Consider the following 18,475-nt stretch of genomic DNA (forward strand, 5'->3'; position numbering starts at 1 on the left):
ATGCATTTTAGGTGTTTGAAATATGCAATTAAGGGAATGCACAATTACCGATTCTATGTTGGGCCCCATACAGGACCCGTTTAGAGGCTTTTAGGCACTGATCTTAAATTACTCTATAATCAAAGGTTCTTTATTCGGGTCCTCACCCATTCCCTCCCAGCTAGCCAGGCATGATAGAAGCTCATCCTCTTCTGACATTTATCAAGAAATCTCCCAGTGAAGTGGGGTTAGTGTTGGGACCAGCCACTGCCCCTCCCTCACTCTAATAATAATGGTGATGATGATGATGATGATGATAATGGTATTTGTTAAGTGCTTACGACACGCAAAGCACGGTACTAAGCATTGGCTAAAATAAAAGTTAATCATGTCCCACCTGGAACTACCAGTCTAAATAGGAAGGAGAGCATGTATTAAATCCCCATTTGGCAGAAGATGGAACTGAGGCACAGATAAGTTAAGTGACTTACCCAAGGTCACATAGCAGACAAGTGGCAGAGCCGGAATCAGAATCCAAGTCCTCTGACTCCCAGGCCCGTGCTCTTTCCACTATGCCATGCTGCTTCCCACACTCCTTTAGTCAATCTTGTTCAATTCCTAATAATAATGATAATAATTGTGGTGTTTGTTAACCTTATACTAGGCAACAGGCATTGTACTAAGCGCTGGGGTGGATATAAGCAAATCAGGTTGGACACAGTCCCTGTCCCATGTGGAGCTCCCAATCTCAATCCCCATTCTATAGAAAAGGTAACTGAGGCACAGAGAAGTGAAGTGACATACCCAAGGTCACACAGCAGACAAGTGGTGGAGCCAGGATTAGAACCCATTATCCTGTGACTCCCAGGCCCGTGCTCTATCTACTACACCATGCTGCTTCTCTTTTCTACTTGACATTTGAGACCAGAAATAATTGTTCTGGAGGCTCTACATGATGTCAGGTCAAAGGACCTTTTGGAGAAAGGAGTTACTTCTGAAGCTCCAAGATACTTTCCCAGTTTGGAGGTTTCCCTTCCTATGTGTTTAAAACACTGAGTCAGAGGATTTAGATAAATTTAATGCCCCATTGATATTATTACTACCACAATATAACAAAAAAGCCATTCTCTAACTACACTTAAGCAAGGCAGGTCCACTGCCCCGAGGGGAATCAATCGACCCATCAGTGGTATTTATTGAGCACTTACTGTATGCATTTTATTATTTTAAACTCTTGGGAGAGTGCACTACAGTAGAGGTGATAGGCGCATTTCCTGCCCACAAGGAGCATAGTAAGGAGGGTGGGCTAGGGTGGTTGTCTGCATCTATTTGTCATTTGTTTATTAATTAATTAATTAATTCTTCAATAGTAACTGCTTACTGAGTTCCCGGCTCTGCTCTAGGTATTGAAAGTGATGGCGGCGGTTGTTCCGGATGGCCACCAAGGTCGCCGGGCGACTAAAGAATTAGTCAAACAGCATGTGACTGCCGAAAGTTTTAATAAAGTTTTATTGGTAAGGCCGAAGACCGAATAGGGAGTAACGCACCCGGCAGGCTCATTTCCTTAAGGGAAAAGGCCCTGAGTGCTCGATGCAACTATCTTACATACTGCTGTTGCTGATCACAGTGACTGGTAGATTTGAAAATAGCGGGGACCAGATTTGGTGCAGATTTGGTGCAGAGCTGGGTGGAGTCTATCTCCTTATTTGGTTTGGTTCCTGGATCCAGCCAGTGGGCTGCAGGGTCTAAGACCCATACCAAATATGGCAACAGGACCGCGTACATTCAAACAACATCTGCAACCTTTCCATGGTGCATGGGGTCCCCATCAAAAGCAGTCAGCCAAAGTATAAGGGGGAGGCCACTCTCAGCTCCTGTGAGTGATGTTAAAATCTGTGAGTTTCCATCAATGGGACATAGGGCATCTCTTCCCTATTCACCACATATCTGTTCTCGTCACTTTCTTTTGATCCCTTCAAATATGAGGAGAGGGAATTTCAGCTGATTATGGATGCCCTGCCATTTTCCACCAGAAATCAGGGCTCAAATGAGTAGTTATCATCTGCCCAGCAGTCCCGGCGACCTGTCTTTTCAGACGCTTTGTGGCGATCTGGGCTCCCTCCTCCCACTCCACCCCCCTACTCTTTGTTCATTTCCCAGGCTGAATGGCTGCCCATGAATCGCCATCTCTTCTATTCGTATGCATCCTATACTTTATTATTATTCTGTTTCTTGTTTTCATTTTGTGCATAATGGCAGGTGGCAGTCACTTGGATGCTGATCAAATGTCCACCGATTCTTCTCCTGCATAGATTTTTTATATTATTCTAACCAAAGTTACTCACTGTTGCTGCTGACATTTTCGGCTTGGTGACGAGATGACAACAACATCCTGCTCTTTAGCCGAGCCCCAACTTATGAAATATTTCACCAAGCAATTGTCTCCCTTCTATTTCCTCACTACCCCTCCCCACTCACTGCCCCTGGGTGGGATCTCCTCTTGCATTGATCTCCAAGATGACCCAGGGAGACAATCTTGATCCCAAGAGTGCAACACCTCTAATCATCCCCGCTGCCTCAGATTGATGCCCATAAGTCCAAAGAGCTTGAAGGAACTTCAAGAGGGCATCTGGTCCAGCCCCCAGTATCTGGATTCCAGAACGTCCCGGAGGACTTGGTGGCTAAAAATAATCATAATAGTGGTATTTGTAAAGTGCTTCTATATGCCAGGCACAGAGAAGCAGCGTGGCTTAGTGAAAAGAGCACAGGCTTGGGTGTCAGAGGTCTGGGTTCTAATTCCGGCTCTGCCGCTTGTCAGCTGTGTGACCTTGGGTAAGTCACTTAACTTCTCTGTGCCTCAGTTACCTCATCTGTAAAATGGGGATTAAGACTGTGAGCCCCACGTGAAACAACCTGATTACCTTGTATCTACCCCAGTGCTTAGAACAGTACTTGGCACATAGTAAGCGCTTAATAAATACCAACATTATTATTACTTAGTGCTGGGATAGATGCAAGATAATCGGGTAGGACACAGCCCCTGTCATTTATTCATTCATTCATTCAATCGTATTTATTGAGTACTTACTGTGTGCAAAGCACTGTGCTATGCGCCTGGGAGAGTTCAATACAATAATAGACACATTTTTGCCCTCAATGAGCTCGAAGTCTAGAGGGAGAGACAGACATTAATATACATATATTAATGTCCCACATAGGGTTTACAATCTTAATCCCCATTTTACAGGTGAGGTAACAGGCACAGAGAAGTGAAGTGACTTGTCCAAGGTTATACAGCAGACAAGTGGTGGAGCCTGGATCTAAACCCATGTCCTTCTGACTCCCAGGCCATCCACTAGACCTGCTTCTCTGACAACAGGTTACTGGTCTGTTGCATTAATATTCGAAGGAGAGTTATTTGAGAGATGTACCAGACATCACTTTGATTTTCAGGTGAACCTGATCTCTCCTTTAGCTACCTGGGAACCTGTTTCACTTGCCACTGGTTTATCAGTTGACAGTGCCTGGGGAAGTCTACCTTAGCAGTGGCCTTTAGTTCCTGGTTGGTGAGGATTGACTGGAAGTGTGAGACTTCATCCTTGCAAATGGAGATAGAGCGTTCTGGGATAGATGTGTTCATGGTGTCACTATGGGTCAGAGACAACTCGACAGCATAAGGCAAGACATTTGTTAAGCGCTTATCAAGTGCCAAGCCCTGTTTTAAGTTAATAGGGAATCACCCCATTAACTAAGACAGAGTTAGGGTCCCCAGTAACTACTTTGAAGTTTTGAAAGGCTTAGACTGATCTGGGAAGGTTGGAAGAGTTCATTCATTCATTCAGTTGTACTTATTGAGTGCTTACTGTGTGCAGAGCACTGTAGGAAGTGCTTGGAGATCTATGATTTGTGGCTCCCAGAGATCTGGGGTGGTTCAAGAGTACTCCTGGGCTTGGAAAGGCACTGTAATAGTGCCATCCTGCCTCAGCCTCTCCTTCTATGGAAAGCACCTAGGACTGATGGTAAGCTCTTATGAACAGGGGACATGTCCACCAACTCTGTTATATTGTACACTCCCAAGCATCTGGTACTGTGTTCTGCACACAGTACGTACTAAATAAATACCATTGATTGATTGACTGGAAGTTGAAAGGCCTGGGTTCTAATTCTAGATCTACCACTTGCCTGCTGCATGACCTTGGGCAAGTCACTTAGGTTCTAGGAAATATAGGAAATGCTGTGTAACCTTAGACAAGCCACCTAATTTCTCTGTGCCTCAATTACCTCATCTGTAAAATGAATATTAAGACTGTGAGCCCCATATGGGACAGGGGACTGTGTCCAACCTGATTAGCTTGTATCTACCCCAGTGCTTCACACAAAGTAAGCACTTGAAAAAATACTACTATTATTATTGTATTATTATTATCATGGAGATTCAATACCTGTTCTCCTTCCTACGTAGATATGGGTCCCACGTGGGACCTGATTATCTTGTATCGAGCCCAACACTGAGGACAGTGCTTGACACAAAGTAGACACTTAACAAATACCATAATTATTAGTTATTCTCTCTGATGGACACCCCTCGCTGCTTGGCTTTCCGCTGAAGTGATGACCAACTCCCCTCAGTTTCCTGGCCTGTCCCCTCCCTTATGATCAATGGCTTTCTTGCCTGTCTCCCGGGCCATACTGGAATGTAATTTAGACAATCTATTCTTGGAGGTCAGCGGATGGCACATCGGACTCAACTCTGAGCCCACCTGTGAAATTACAATCAGAGGGGCACCGAGCTGAGAGCATTCAAGTTTTTATATCATCTGGCTTTGAAAGCTTTTTTCTTTGACTGCTTAAAATGTGTCTTCAAGACTGATAGAGGTCCAGTCATCATGGGGCCTTTCTCTGCATGCTAAGCAAGTACATTTCCCTCAGGTCTTCCCTGGACTCCCCTCCCCATGGAAACCATGACAGTCCAGTTTGTTGTGGGAAGGAAACATGTCTACCACCTCTCTTCTATGTAGACTGCATGCTTACTGTGGGCAGGGAACAGTGTTCTGTTGCATTGTACTTTTCTGAGAGCTTAGTACAGTGCTCTGCATATAGTAGATGTCCAATGAATATTATTGATTGATTGATCTACCACAGCACTTAAAACAGAGCTTGGCACTTGATAAGTGCTTAACAAATGTCTTATGTTGTCAAGTTGTCTCCAACCCATAGTGACACCATGGACTCATCTCTCCCAGAATGCTCCATCTCTACTTGCAATTGTTCTGGTAGTGCATCCACAGAGTTTTCTTGGTAAAACTATGGAAGTGGTTTACCATTGCCTCCTTCCATGCAGTAAAGTTGAAAATCTGCCTTCAACTTGCTCCCATGTCGCTGCTGCCCAGCACGGGTGAGTTTTGACTTGTAGCAGGTTGCCTTTCACTTGCTAGCCATTGCTCAAGCTAGGAATGGAATGGGTAGGCTTCTGCTTGACTCTTCCTCCCATAGTCGAGACTAGTAGAGTACTGGACACTCTCCAGGTGCGACCCTGAGAGGCTTAACAAATACTATTAAAAAAAAATCTGCTGGGTTCCACAATGGGCTGTGGGACTTTCCCCAGCTGGAGGGCAGTAAATGAAATCAATCAATCAATCAGTTGTTTTGATTGAGCACTTACTGTGGGCAGAGCACCATACTGAATGCTTGGGAGAGTATTATATAAAAGAATTGGTAGACACATGCCCTAACCACAACGAAGTCACATGTATTACTCTTGGAGATAGGAGAGAAGGTAGCTCACAGAATGGCATTCCTGAGCTTCTGATATTAATGTCTTGACTGATTTCAGCACAGAGACTTCTTTTAATAGGTCGGATGGGTCACGGGTGGGCTTTTCTTCAATCACATCTTCTCTGGGTCACTGGAGAAGAAAGGTGAAACTTTCCTCCCTCCCGTCCCTCCCATGCCCTCACTTCAGATAAGGGTCTGCATATCAAACCAAAACTCCTCAGTATTGACTTCAAAGCCCTCTATCACCTTGCCACTTCTTTCCTCACCTCTCTTCCCTCCTTCTACATCCCAGCCTATGTATTCCTCTCCTCTGGTGCTAACCTTCTCACTGGGCCTTGATTTCACCTGTCTCGCTGTCAACCCCTGGCCCATGTCCTATCTGTGGCTTGGAACAAATCATCAAATCTGCCAAACAATCACTCTTCCCCCCTTCAAAGCTCTACTGAAGGCACACCTCCTCCAAGAGGCCTTCCCAGACTAAGCTCCCTTTTCTCAGCTCCCCTTCCCTTCTGACCTCTTGACTTGCTCCCTTTTCTTCCCCTCCCCACAGCATTTATGTATATATGTAGATATCTATAATCTATTTATTTATATTGATGCCTGTTTACTTGTTTTGATGTCTGTCTCTCCCCTTCTAGATTGTAAACCCGTTGTGGGCAGGGATTGTTTCTCTTTATTGCTGTATCGTACTTTCCAAGCGCTTAGTACAGTGCTCTGCACACAGTAAGTGCTCAGTAAATACGATTGAGTGAATGAATGAATGAATGAATGAATGAATGAATGAATCAATAGTACAAAAGATCCATGGCCTGGGAAGTGGAAGGCAAGAGACCTGACTCCAGCTGGTGCTGTGCCTTTCCCCACAGCTCTCTTCCCCACAGAAAACAAAACCCAGGGATGGGGAATCAGGCTTGTCCATAGTGGCTGATTACAGATGTGAGAAATGGCTGGATTCCTGGATCTTGGAGGAAAGTTAATGGATTCAAAATGAACTGTTCAACTATGAGTCAATTCAATTTAATCGTATTGATTATTATTGTTATTAATAATAATAATAATGGTATTTATTAAGTGTTTATTATGTGCCAAGCACTGTTCTAAGCACTGAGGTAGATACAAGATAATCAGGTTACCCCATGTGGGGATCACAGTTTTAATCCCCATTTTACAGATTAAGTAACTGAGGCATAGAGAAGTTAAGTGGCTTGCACAAGGTCACACAGCAGATAAGTGGTGGAGCAGGGACTGTGAGCCCCTTCTTTACTGTGAGCCTGTTGTTGGGTAGGGATTGTCTCTATTTGTTGCCAAATAGTACTTTCCAAGCGCTTAGTACAGTGCTCTGCACACAATAAATGCTCAATAAATACAATCGAATGAATGAATTGGAACTCATGTCCTTTGGCTCCCAAGCCCATGCTCTTGTCACTAAGCCACACTGCTGCTAGCACTTGGGAGAGTACAATACAACAATAAACAGACCTGCCCACATTCTCTGCCCACAACAAGCTTACAGTAGAGTGGGGGAGAAAGGCAATATGACTAGCTAATTAAATAAATAAATTACAGTTACGTGCACAAGTGCTGTGGAGGTGGGAGAGGGAATGAATAAAGAGAGCATGTCAGGATGACGCAGAGGAGAGTGGGAGAAGAGGAAAGGATTACTTAGGGAAGAACTGGACTTAGTCAAGGAAGACCTCTTGGAGGAGATGTGCCTTCGATAAGGCTTTGAAGGAGGGGAGAGTAATTTTGTCTCGGATACGAGGAGGAGGAAATGGGTCAGAGGTCGGCGGTGAGATAAATGAAACTGAGTAAGAGTGAGAAGGATAGTATTAGAGGAGCAAAGTGCGCCGTCCAGGTTGTAGTAGGAGAATAGCAAGGCGAGGTAGCAGGGGCAAGGTGTTTGAATACTTTAAAGCCAATGGTGAGGAGGTTTTGTTGATGCAGAGATGAATGGGCAAGAACTGGAGTATCTTGAGGAGTGGGTAAACATGGTCTGAACATTTTTGTAGGAAAACGATCTGGGCAGCAGAGTGAAGTATGGACTCCTCTCTGGAGAGAGAGGAGGCAGGTAGGTCATCAAGGAAGCTGCTATAGTAATCAAGGTGGGATAGGCTAAGTGTTTGGGTTTGGTTGGTAGCAGTTGGATGGAGAGGAAAGGGAGGATTTTAGCGAGGTTGCAAAGGTGGACTGACGGGATTTAGTGATGGATTGAATATGTGGGTTGAATGAAAGCGAAGAGTCAAGGATAACACCAGAGTTATGGGCTTGTGAGACAGGAAAGATGGTGGTGTTGTCTATAATGATGGGAAAGTGAGGAGGAGGGCAGGGTTTGGGTGGGAAAATAAGAAATTCTGTTTTTGACATGTTAAGTTTGAGGTGACGGGAAGACATTCAAGTATAGATGTCTTAAAGGCAAGAGGAAATGCGAGACTGCAGAGAGGAAGAGAGATCAGGGCTGGAGATGTAGATTTGGGTATCACCTGCATAGAGGTAGTAGCTGAAACTATGTGAGCAAATGAGTTCTCTAAGGGAGTGGGTGTAGAGGGAAAATAAGAGGGTACCAAGTACTGAACCCTGAGGGACACCCACCATTAGAGGATGGGAGGCAGAGGAGAAGCTCGCGAGAAAGACAGAGAATGAGGGGCCAGAGATATAGGAGGAAAGCCAGGAGAGGACAGTGTCAGCAAAGCCAAAGTTGGATAACATTTCCAGGAGAAGGTGGTGGTCGACAGTGTCAAAGGCAACTGAGAGGTCGTAAACTCATATCAACTAAATGCTCAGGCCTGGCCCTGGACATGTAGAAGGAGGGTTTCCTTTTTCTGTTAGAATCTCAGATTAATCACACGGCTGGATGGAGCATGAGGCTGTGGAGTTGTGAGAATTGAGAATTGATGAATATTTAATGAGCACCAATGGGGAGCATGGCCTTGGGCCAAATCGTATACTCTACTCTGCTCCTGGCGTCCCCTCATCTCCGGCCAGCCTAACCAATGATCAACTGTTCCCAGAATCCCCTGGGTTCCTGGTGTTCCTTTCTTCCCCAGAGCTGTCAATCAATTAATAATATTTAGTGCTTACTATGTGCAGAGCATTGTACTAAGGACCTGGGATAGTATAATTGAACAGAGTGGGTAGACCCATTCCCTGTCCACAAAGAGCATGCAATCGAGTGTTCTTCCAGCATCCCTGTAAAGCAGGAAGTGGGTGGGGTCTCCAGGGGTCAGGTCCAAAGGGGAGAATGGATGGAGAAAGGGATAGAAAGAAAAGAAAAAGGGGCAGAGAGAAAAAGAAAAGAGGGAAGGGGAAAGAAGAGACTATGGTTGATGCTACTTGCAAAAAGTCTGGACAGCCTCTCTTCATCAGTCTCATCCTCTTGCCTCCTTCTCCTCCCTTCTCTTCTTCCCTCCTCCTTTCCCTCCTCCTACTTTCTCCTTCTCACTTAACTTTCTCCTTCCTTCTCCCAATTCCTCCCTCCTCTCATCTCCTTCATTTTCCATTTTCCCTCTTCTCTCTTCTCCCTCTTTCATGTTTGTATTTTAAAGGTCTAAATGGTGCCCGCTACTGCCATGACTGCCACCCTGGATTAAAGTGGGTCCCTAATGGTTAATCAATCAATCATACTGAGGCCTTACTGTGTGCATAGTGCTGTGCTAAACGCTTGGGAGAGTACAAAGTAACAGAGTTGGTAGGCACATTCCCTGACCACAACGAGCTCACAATCCAAGGGGGAGACAGACATTCATGTAAATAAATAAATTACAGGTTCGAACATAAGTGCTGTGGGGCTGAAGGAGGAATGAATAAAGGTAGCAAATCCACAGGGAAGGGCAACACAGAAAGAAGTGGGAGAGAGGAAATGAGGGTTTAGTAAGCATGGGCTTCTTGGAGGCAATGTGCCTTCACTAAGGCATTGTAGGTGGAGAGAAGGATCGTCTGTCAGATATGTAGAGGAAGAGCATTCCAGGCTGGAGGCAGGACATGGCAAAAAGTCAGCTGCGAGATAGATGATATTGAGGTACGGTGAGTAGGTTGGCCTTAGCGGAGCACATGTGGGGGCTGCCTTGTAGTTAGAAAGTAGCAGGATAGGAGGGGACAAGGTGATTAAGTGCTTTAAAGCCAATGGTAAGGACTTTTTGTTTGTTTTGGGAATTCCAAAGTGGGGCCCAGCTCTGAGCTTAACAGAGTCATGGAGTTGCGGTGTCCCCCCGGCTCAGGGCCCCCGGGGCAAGGTCATGCAGCCCATCAAGGTCATGGTTGGCCCTACAACCCTGGAGTCCTCACTCCTCACCCAGGATCCCTTCTAGATGTCACCACAACCCCTATTAGAGGTGGATTTTAGGGCCAGTTTTGGGTAGAGAACTAACAAACATTGACTGGAGACTGTTGATTTTGATTTGTTAATATCAGGACCTGGAAGACACTAGGTACCTTCCTCCCCCCCTGAAGGGACTTATTTCCCTTTCAGTGGATGAAGGGGGCACAATGGAGTAAAGGGAGAATAACAGGCTGGCCCCTGATTGGAAGGCTGGAAGTGAGGTATGACATGACAGTAATAATAATAATAATGCTATTAATAATAATAGTATTTGTTAAGCACTTACTATGTGCTAGACACTGTACTAACTGCTGGGGTGGATACAAGCAAATTGAGTTGGACACAATCCCTGTCCCATGTGGAGCTCACAGTCTCAATCCCCATTTTACAGTTGAGGTAACTGAGACACAGAGAGGTGACTTGCCCAAGGTCACGTAGCAGACTAGTGGCAGAGCTGGGATTAGAACCCATGATGTTCTGACTCCTAAGCCAGTGCTCTATCCAGACCACCATGCTGCTTCTCATAAGGATTAAGTCTACCACTTCCCTTTTCCAGCCATTGACAGGGGGCAGAGTCTCTGCTGCTGGATTCACCAGTCTATTCACCAGGGCACAGCGCTTTTCAAACTACTGGATGGATTCTGACACACCTTAGAATGGGGGGGGGGCCTCTGACCTGGTCACTGGCTGAAAGGAGGATGGACTTGGCAGACAAGGACCTGAGAATCTTCAGAGGTCATCATGTCCACCCTCCAGCCTCCAGGCTGGCCAACCTCTAAAATGCCCCTGATTTTATGCCTCCTTCATTGACCTAGACTGTTAATAACATGATATCCATCTCCACCCTGTGCCATACTTCCCAGATTGCTCAGCACTTTCTTGAAAAAACCTATAATAATAATAATAATGATATTTGTTAAACATTTATTATGTGCCAAGCACTCTGCAGAGAGCTAGAGTCAGTACCGGATAATCAGGTTAGACACAGTCCTTGTACAACTCAGGGCTCAGAGTTGAAGGGAGAGGAAAAAAACGGGTATGAAATCCCCATTTTACAGATGAGAAAACAGGTGAAGACAGGTTAAATTACTTGCCCAAGGTCATAGAGCAATTAAGATTAGAACCAAGGTCTCCTAGTCCTGTGCCCTTTCCACTGGGTCACGTTGCTTCTCAAACTTACAGACCATAATTCACACCTAGGGAATGACTGCCCAAGTGACATGTTTTATTTAAACTAAAATCCCCAATACAATTATGGCACTGAAGGGTTCTCTGGGGTAAAAGAAAGGTACTTTTTTCAGGGGCTGTCCATCTGTTGTGTGTGGGAAGGGTTGTGAGGTTGGGGTCGGGGTTAGGGAAACCCAGAACAGAGGAAATAGCCAAGCTAGAGTACTAGCTTGAATGTGATCAGTTTACTAATGGAGTAATTGAACTGAGATCCATTTTAAACACACACAAACACACACACACACACACACACACACACACACACGAACAAAAAAGAAGTTTATCACCCAGAAGCCCTCAGCGGATTCACATAGGAAATAGCTACAGCAACTACACTTGACAAGGGTGATAATAAAAGAGGCAACTCAAGCAAAGAGATCTCCCTAGCCTGCTGGGTTTCTATCGCTTAATCAAAACTGACTTCTCCTACTACAGCTGCAAAAAAAAAAGGCTTCCAGCCTTTCATTAATTTCCATACAATAATCCTCTAATGGGAGAGTTGTTCAGGAGACGAGGCCAATCAATCTGCAGTAATGATACACTGGAGACCACAGGAAAATGCAAACTTGGAGCAATTTCATGGCAGGTGCAACCTCCAAAAGCATTACCATTTTTCTAAGTTAATTTGTTCCCTTGATGTGTTTGAAATCCATATTTGTACTTTAAAGGTCTAAAATGTAAGATGATTAAAAAATATAACCAGATTTTTGTAAACCTTTCAACTGAATCAGATGATGTATTAGCAAACCAGTCCGTCCTTTCCCTGGTGACTCAAGCGCTGCTTGGCTATCTTTTATTCTTCGGTGTCCAGGGAGGGGATTGTCGATTCTCAGTTTTGTTTACTATTTATAGGATTTCCCTTGGTTCCTGCAGCCTCTAAAGTCATTTGCCTCTGAGCTGAGCCAATCGGTAAAAGCACAACTCAGAAGCACCAGTTTGCCATTGTGGGATCTCCTTCATTAGGTAGTAAGAGCCGGAAAGCAGTTGTCCCCGGATACAGATGCTCTGTCGGCCTTCTCTGCATTGACTCCCCAACCTCTGTACCCACCCTTCTCCCCCAGACAAATTTACAACATTGCCTCATCTCCTGTAGCCTGAAAGCTCAGTGTAGGCCAGGAATGTTATTGATATGTTATTATATTGTACTCTCCCAAGCTCTTAGTACAGTATTCTGCAAACACTAAGTGCTCAATAAATAGGATTGACAGACTAATCTGAGGAAAATTACAGACAGGGCAGTTTTACCTGATTTTTGTTTCCTAACCCTAGGCCTGAGAGCCAGTATTTATTTGTGTTGTTAGGACTCTGTTTGGATGCCCTAGTATAAGTATCTCTGAGGAAGGAAGTACCCAAATAGTAAGAAATTGAAGTTAAGCCTTTCCCAGGAGCTTTGTGGTGATTTATTTTGGAGGGGACATGGTGTGGCATAACTTGGAAAGAAAATGGAATCTAGTGACTTCCCGGAAACTCCTACAACCTGGCCCTAGCTCTTTGTAGGGGCAGAGCAGATTTAGGGTTTGATGTGGCTTCCAGTAATAGTAGCAATAGTATTTATTTAGTGCTTATTATGAACAAAACACTTTCCTAAGATCTGGGCAAGAAATACATGGGTGAGATAGAGATGTAGTCCCTGACTCCCAGTGGGCTCAAAATCTAAGAATTAGTTATCCAGGGGAAGGGCTGATGATAGATACATTTTAAAAAACACATATTATCTGTTAAGCATTTACTATGTGCCAGGAACTGTACTAGGCACTAAGGTAAATACAAGCTAATCAAGTTGGACACAGTCTATGTCCCACTTGGGGCTCACAGTCTTAGTTCCCATTTTACAGAAGAGGTAACTGAGGCACAGAGAAGTTAGGTGACTTTCCCAAGGTCACACAGCAGACAACCATAACTTATTTATATTTATATCTGTCTCCCACTCTAAACTTTAAGCTTGTTATGGGTAGGGAATGTGTCTACCAACTTTGTTATATTGTACTCTATCAGGCATTTAGTGCAGTGATAATAATAATAGTAATAATGATGGCATTTATTAAGCGCTTACTATGTGCAAAACACTGTTCTAAGCACTGGGGAGGCTACGGAGTGATCAGGTTGTCCCATGGAGGGCTCATAGTCAATCCCCATTTTACATATGAGGTAACTGAGGCACAGAGAAGTTAAGTGACTTGACCAAAGTCACACAGCTGACAATTGGTGGAGCCGGGATTTGAACCCATGATGACTGACTCCAAAGCCCATGCTCTTTCCACTGAGCCACGCTGCTCCTCTGCACACTGATCTGCACAAGTAAGCACTCAATAAATACCACTGATTGATTGACTGATTGATTAGTGTCATGTGATTTTACATTTGGTATTATTACTGGGAGCCATTCATGATGACTTTTTTTTGATGGCATTTGTTAAGCGCTTACTATGTGCCAGACACCATACAAGTTAGTTAGGTTGGTCACAGTCCATGTCCCACATGGGGCTCACAGATTTTTAATCCCCATTTTGCAGGTGAGGTAACTAAGGCACAGAGAAGTTAAATGAACTTGGCCAAGGTCACACAGTAAACAAGTGGCAGAACCAGAATTAGAACCTAGGTATACCTGACCCCGAGGACTGTGCTCTATATATTAGGCCATACTGCTTCATTCTGACCTGGACTGCAATAAAATCAGCCAGTCAACAGGTCTTTATTGAATTATAGGGTGCCCATGGTGGAGAATAGACATGATTATTACAATTAAAGAGTTTAAAGTGGTGGTAGTAGAAATAGGATAACAATGTCCATTAGGTGCCGTCTGTTTATAGTTATGTCGTACTCTGCCAAGCACTTAGGACAGTGCTCTACACACAGTAAGCATTCAACAAATATGATTGAATGAAGTGCAGAACATTTTACTCAGTTGGGAAGGAAGGCATAATGGGAATATAATAGGGAAGATGAGATGATCAGTATTCAATAAGTCCAAATAGGTATGGTCATTACAAGAATGAGTTCAAGTGGTCATTTGAAACACAGGTTGTGCTAATGGTCTGCGAGGTGGATAGGGCTAATCAGAGAATACTTCCTGGAGAGGGTGACCATGAGTCCTGTCCATCTTGGCTTCCACTTACCCTCCAAGACCTCACCACTGCTGACCCTCCCCCTTACAGATTTCTCTAAGACTGTCTCTTTCCTGACCCAAGCCGATTGGGTTTCCAGCTCATCCTCACCTGTGGCTTGTTATCCTACTCTTGGCCGGGGCCCATCTTTGTTGGAAAACCTCGTCAGTCTCACACATTCATGTGAGGCTCCTCTTGTATTATTAATCCTGTCAAAAACTGATCAATGGGACTGCCATCTCTTCCTCTCTGGTGAGCATTCTGCAGGACTACCTGACATTCCCAAGTTTGTTTTATTTTTCCCTGAAACAAAGGCGTCTACAAACTTTTACATTATAGGTCATGTAGGAACATATTTTCACCATCACTGAACTGGAAAGGGTAGAAGGAGATACCTTATATTTTCCTCCTTCTCATGATCCAGAATCTTAAAGCTCCTTTGAATTTTCTCATCTATTCTGTGTACTCTAATACCGTTCAAATGAAAGTGAGACTTCGTGTAATTTCTGCTCCCCTGTCAATTTTCCAATGCTGGCAGACCTCCAGGTGGCAGGGACAGGCTTCCACTATTACTCGAGGTGAATTTACATGCAAGATCTTTTGTCAGCTCCATCAGGAAGGTAGATTGACTGCCCTTTGGATTTTATTTTTTTAAGATCAGTTTTGCTGATGCCCCAGAAGCATTTTCACTAAGTGGTATTCAGTGGAATCTGTCAGACAGACAGGAGCAGTAGAGATGTTTAGTGTTGTTTCACCAGAGGGACAAACTCTTTTGGAGTACTGGGTATAATTTCGGGGGATTTCATCTTACTCAAAGGAGCCTGAAGGACAGACTCATGGATTGGCTGTTAGTCTCGGCTAGGTATGGAGTGCCATGTCCGATAAGTGAGGAGATATAGAAGAAAAATAAGATCTGGTCCCTGTTCATGAGAGCTTACAGTCTTCCTCTCTCGACTGTAAACTCACTGTGGGCAGGGAATGTGTCTGTTATATTTCTGTATTATACTCTCCCAAACACTTAGTACAGTGCTTTGCCCATAGTAAACACTAAATATGACTGACTGATGGGAACAACCACATTAATACAGTGGAGTTGTCCTTGAGGTTCAAGATGAGAATGAATTGAAGAATATGAATGTTTTTGAGACACAACTTCTTGCACATTTACACACTTGGTCCAGAAAATGTGGTAGTCTGCCAGAGAAGCAGCATGGCTTAGTGGATAGAACCCAGACCTAGGAGTCAGAAGGTCATGGGTTCTAATCCCCACTCCACCTATCATCTGCTTTGTGACCTTGGGCAAGTCACTTCACTTCTCTGTGACTCAGTTCCCTTATCTGTACTGTACTAAGAACTTGGGAGAGTGCAATACGTACCCCTGACACACTCTGTTTCCTAATAATTGGCTTAGCTCTTTCCTCCCTCCTGCTGCCCTGGTTTCCTCCTCTACTCCAGATGATGATTTAGGAGCTGGGCCTTGGCTTCTCTGCAGGGATTTTTGGCTCTGTGGCACTGCTAAGCTTCAGTCTGTTTAGGTTGCAGCAGCTTCTGAAGCATTGAAATTCAAAGAGCTTTCTGCCTCCCTTCGATGGAGCTCAGATAGATAAAACCTGGCTTAGAAAACAAGGCTGCCTTGATATTGGGAAGAGCCACCCGCCTTTAATCGGCTGGGCCTAGCTCCTCTTTCTCCCAGCGGCTTTTATGGCCCGTCTTTCCAGGAAATGACAAACCACCTCCCTGTTCCCCCCCACCCCACCCCTAAAGGTAAAGATCAGTAAAAGGCAATTCAATTTCACAGGTCATAAAGTTAGAAGTCTCCTTCTTAACTTCATTTTCCTCATTGTGTCCGAAAACCTCTGAGTTCAGAATCTATATTTTGCCATGGGGGTGAAGATTCTTCTCAAGGAATTCAGTGTGTTCTGGTTCCTTTCACTCATAGACACCCCTGCCTCTCATTTCCCCCTACCTGTGGGGACACCCCATTATGCGGGCCCCAGAAACACTGTGACTCTCCTGAGATGGACTATTATGCTGAAGTAGCGTGGCTTAGTGGCAAGAGCACAGGCTTGGGAGTCAGAGGTCATGGGTTTTAATCCCGGCTCCCCCACTTGTCAGCTGTGTGACTTGGGCAAGTCACTTAACTTCTCTGTACCTCAGTTACCTCATCTGTAAAAATGGGGATTAAGACTGTGAGCCCTATATGGGACAACCTAATAACCTTGTATCTACCCCAGTGCACAGAACAGTGCTTGGCACATAGTAAGCACTTAACAAATACCATTACTATTATTAAATGCTTTTTTTGAATGGTATTTGTTAAGTACTTATTATGTACCAGGTTGGATACTGTGTCTATCCCACCTAGGGCTCACAGACTTAACCCCCATTTTGCAGTTGAGGGAATTAAGACACAGAGAAGTGAAGTGACTTGCCCAATGTCACACATGGGAATAGAGACCCAAAATGTCCAGTAGTGGTAGCAAACACGTCAACCTTTTTTTCTCTTGTCGGTCACCCCCTGGGTCCAGGAGACTCGTTCCCAACGGGCAAGATGGGCAGCTCATCCAAGATCACATTGTTTCACCATCCTATTTGCCCCCAGCTGACTAAAAGGGGCAGCACTTAGTTCATTGTCTGGTTCATCACTCAGTAACCAGACTTTGCTCACTCCCATCACTTCAGGAAAATCATAGCCCTTCTGAGTACCTTGCTAAGTTTGGAATATTGGTTTCTCTCAGGGGCCTCTTCCCCAGGCATATATTATGGGTATCTGCTACTTGTATTCTGTTTGTTTGCCTGATTCTGTTTTGATATCTTTCTACAGTATCTAGTCTCATTCATTTATTCACAATAGTGTCTTTTCATAGTATTAATTCCTTTTAAATTATTTACAATAAATCAATCCATGGTATTTATTGAATACTTATTAAGCACTTGGGAAAGCACAATACAATAAGGCTTGTAGACATGATCCCTGACCACAAGGAACGTACGGTCCACAGGGGGAGACAGACATTAAAATAAATGTATAACATCTTTGCATATTTTATATTCCCATCATTCCATAGTATTTATTGACCATCTCCTGTGGGCAAAGCTGAACTGAGAACTCGTGCTCATCTCTGAAGAAGTGATAGCACCATGCAAGCTACCAAGGCATCGCTGAAGAGAACAAATGCACTCATCCCCATCACAGGTAAAGATCACTCAGTCTCCCCTCACTCCCCCTACTCCTTCCATTCTGTCACTTCAGAGCTTCTACTTTTTTAAATTGTATTCATTAAGTGCTTACTATGCACCACACTTTGTAGTCAGCTCTGGGGTAGATACAAGATAATGAGGTTGGACACAGTCCATGTTCCACATAGAACTCCCAGTCTTAAATCCCACTTCACAGATGAGGTAACTGAGGCCCAGAGAAGTGAAATGACCTGCCCAAGGTCACAAGCAGGCAAGTGGTGGTGGCAGTATTAGAACTCAAGACTTTCTGACTCCCAGGCCAATGGTCTACCCACTAGGCCATGCTACTTCATTTACAACAGGCTATTGGCCTGTTGCGTGACTATCCACAGGAGAGTTTTATGAAAGATATACCGGATAATCTATGTACATCTCTTTACACTCTATTGCTTCCTCCTACCTGTAACTTGTACCTGTACTTGCAACTTGTTTTAGTGCCTGTCTCTCCCCAACCCTTGATTGTAAGGTCCTTGAGGGCTTAAAATATCGACTAACTACTGTACACTCCCAAGCCTTAGTGCAATATGGTGAACTGCATAAGCAGTCAGTGAATATTCTTGATGGATTGATTGCTCATTTGACAAGAATGCTTAGTACAGTGATTTTTGGATCATTCCACCATTGAGGATGAGGCACTTCGAGGTATAGAAAATTGCCAAAATCTGAATAGAAGAGGGATAGCACACTTTCAACAGAGATTTCAAGAAGATCAGGGGACCAAGAAGTGGCTTGGAAGCTATCAATCAATCAATCAATCAATTGTATTTATTGAGTGCTTACTGTGTGCAGAGCAATGTACTAAAAGTTTGGGAGGTACAAGTTGGCAACATATAGA

At 44.2% G+C, this 18,475-nt stretch overlaps 1 non-coding gene across 1 annotated transcript; it reads right to left on the reverse strand.

The window, feature by feature from the left end:
- Positions 1 to 5,384: 5,384 nt before the first annotated feature.
- LOC119931114 lies at positions 5,385 to 5,522 on the reverse strand. The gene has a single exon (XR_005451975.1). It is a non-coding gene; the product is annotated as a small nucleolar RNA SNORA7 (small nucleolar RNA).
- Between the last annotated feature and the right edge of the window lie 12,953 nt (positions 5,523 to 18,475).

The sequence above is a fragment of the Tachyglossus aculeatus genome, chromosome 7 (genome assembly GCF_015852505.1).
Source record: "Tachyglossus aculeatus isolate mTacAcu1 chromosome 7, mTacAcu1.pri, whole genome shotgun sequence".
Taxonomy (NCBI): domain Eukaryota; kingdom Metazoa; phylum Chordata; class Mammalia; order Monotremata; family Tachyglossidae; genus Tachyglossus; species Tachyglossus aculeatus.